Consider the following 3,170-nt stretch of genomic DNA (forward strand, 5'->3'; position numbering starts at 1 on the left):
TTCGCAAGGCACTGTAGCAATAGTGTTAGCTTTCATTAGATACCAAGATCATGTTTCTAGACCAAGGGGTTCTCAAGTTATAACAATTTGAAAATTGGTATGCATTCCTGGTAATCAATGTCCCTTTTGGAGTCTCCAAATGGACCAAACCAAAAACGCATGGACATATCTGTAGAAAAATCATACAAAATCAATTTCTTAGTCTTTTGAAATCAAATTCGGGTTGTAGTAAGAAGAGCCATGTGGCTATTGCAATATGTTATGTGTATTCCCTTTTGAGCTACCTCCAGCTGTGTGTTTTAGTCAATTTACAGATGTATGACTTGGACAGAAATAGAACCCTCCATTCTAGACTTTCTAACTCGTTGGCAGTAAGGCCTAGAATCACCATGACACTTGCACAATAAACTAGAGAGTGTTAGCTTTCCAAGGATGTCAGGCACCTCTGTGCTTAGTTTCGGCATGTAATTTTTTCCAAATGCACAAAATTGCAGCCATTGTTCAAGAGGTTAAGAAGTGTGGGACAGTACTGATTCCGAAGACCTCAGTCTTGAGTTTGCATGCGGATGTAAACCAATGGCGACCAATCACAATTACATCTGTTGTCTTGAGGCATTTCTGCTGTCAGAGATTCATATGAGAAAATCCGGACTCAGGTCAAATGTGCTGATGGGAACACTGCACTACTGGCCATATTGGTGGGGGTTAAGCAGGGTGACTATGTCTCCCTTGCTTTTCAACCTAGCCCTGGACCCGCTGATCCAGACCCTCAAACGCGAAGGTCGAGGCTTTGTCACGTCCTGTGCCTTAGCTATTACTGCAATGGCATTTGACGATGATTTGGTCCTATTGAGTGACTCCTGGAAAGGTGTGGCTACCAACATAGTTGTCCTGGAGGCTTACTGTCAGCTGGGTTCTTAATTGAGAAGAAAGTGGGGAAGTCTCTGTCAATCAACTCTTGCGATCTGTGGGAGTTGTGTGGGGAGGCCCTCCGCTGGATCCGACCCGTTGGCCAGGTCAAGTATGTGGCGGTTGAGGTAAATCCGTGGATGGGGATTGTCTCTGTGGACCTGTCCGCAAGGATCCAGGCTTGGATCCTAGCGATTGGTGAAGCACCTTTAAACCCGAGAGAGAATGGCTGCGCTCTACCGAGGGTTCTCTTTGCGGCGGATCACTGCATGGCATCTGCAAAGACCTTGACGTGCGTTTGTTTGAGGCTGATAGGTTCAGAAACTGCTGGCTGATGGATGAGAGGTACAAGATTAAAAAGAGCGGTCAGTTTATTGCTGCCCCCCAGTTAAGGGTGAATCTGTATCCAACCCAAGAGTTTCAGGCGAGAGGGAGACAATCGCCCCTCGCTGTCATCTGTTGTTACTCTCAGGGTTCTCCTGTTCCCATATTCTTGGTATTTGCCCCATGGTCAGAGACAGTCTAATCAGAAGGCACTACAAGATATGTGATTTGCCAATTACAGAAGCAGAGCGTCTGGGATGGTTTATGAGGGAAAAGAGATAGGAGGCTCCTGGAGGCAGGATCCTAGCCCCTGACTTGGTTTTTAATCAAATCAGGAGAGGCGCTCATTATCAATGTAACTGTTTGATACAAACTTGGAGAGGAATCCCTAGAGATGGCGCAAACCGAGAAAGTAAAAATGTACCGAGCTCTTTGTCTAGTCTTAGTAAGGAGCTTACCAGAAGTAAGTTGGGCCGAGGTCTTCGGCGGCCTGTAGGAGCGCGGGGGAAATGGCCAGTAGAAAATGTGAAGCTCTTGAGAAACCTGGGCCGGACGTGAAAACGTTGCGTTAGTTGTGGTGCCCTCTTATACTCCCTCGATATCATGAGGGACTTTGATGAAGGAGCGTTGAGAAGCCCCAATTGAGAAGTTGTAGTAAATCCCACAAGCCTCTGTCATTTCAGCAAGAGGGATGGCCTGTCCCTCCCGAGTACCCCAATCCCACTCTGGCTTGGAAACCAGCGTGCTGGGACTTCCCGTCACAGAGATTTGCGTGGTCCAAATCAAATCTGGTCGAGATGGACTCCTGGATGCAGCGTTGGCTGGGTATTCCTTTAGCAGGCGCCGACCGACAGAGGAAAAAAGTGAAAGCAATTGTGGCCAAGGAGAAGTGGAAAACAAATATACGCCTGAAGTACATCCCGTACAGAGGGGATGTCTCCCCATTAAAGGCAGCCATTGAAGACAACAAAGTACAACAAGTCAGAGGTTGAGCAAAAGTGGAAGTGTGAAAATGTGAAGGCATGGACCTGGAATGGCTGGATGACTAAACAGAGAGTGCTCTCATCTCTGGGATACTGCCCGTTATTGTTCAGTTGCGGTTGTGGTGGTATAATGATGGTAGTCAATTGTTAAAATTAGAGGATGAGGAAGAAAACAGAGACAGAAAAAGGGGCAGCAAGAGGGACAGCAAGTGGATCAAGCCCTGCACCATTGGGTTTATGATGAAGGTTCTTACTATTTGCAGAGCAATACAGTTACAATTGCATTGTAGGTCTACTGTGGGTCCTTATAATGGTGCCTTCTGCTGTAAAATTATTTCTGTCAATATGGCTCAGTTTCTTTTTTTAAGTATGTGGCCTACAATTTGAAATGCATGCAGATACATGTTAAAGTAAATACATGTTGTATTTGTGCTGTATGTTTACTGTACATCTTTCTACAGATATCAGCAAGTCTAAGTGTTAGTTGATGTAGTCCACAGAGACATGAATGACAGAACAAGAGAGCTGCAACATTACATCATCATTTCTTTCCTGATTGGAATGTCGGTTTTAATTTTTCTTGCGCTGCCTCTCAGCTCATTCATCCTCATTTGAAACTACCTGATAAACTACTATTATGAGCTAAGTGTGTGTAGGCTTTCACTTGTTCTAATTGAACCGTATTTAGGTAGAATTGATTTTTACTGTAATTTCCATAACTTTTTTGGAGAATCAGTCTTTTGGTGGGTTTAGGTTGACAGTCAGAGTCCAGGTTTGATAGAACCTGTGCAAGAGGTCCAGGTGTTGTTCTAGGCCTTCTTTTGTAGGGTAAAACAGGACTACATCATCTGCATATAACAACATTTGATGTCAGCATCTCCCAAAGTGATACCAGGGGATGTACAAAGTTCAGGATTTTTTGCCAATTCATTAACAGTGAGGAAACTAAGAATT

Source organism: Etheostoma cragini, chromosome 2, assembly GCF_013103735.1.
Source record: "Etheostoma cragini isolate CJK2018 chromosome 2, CSU_Ecrag_1.0, whole genome shotgun sequence".
Classification (NCBI taxonomy): Eukaryota; Metazoa; Chordata; class Actinopteri; order Perciformes; family Percidae; genus Etheostoma; species Etheostoma cragini.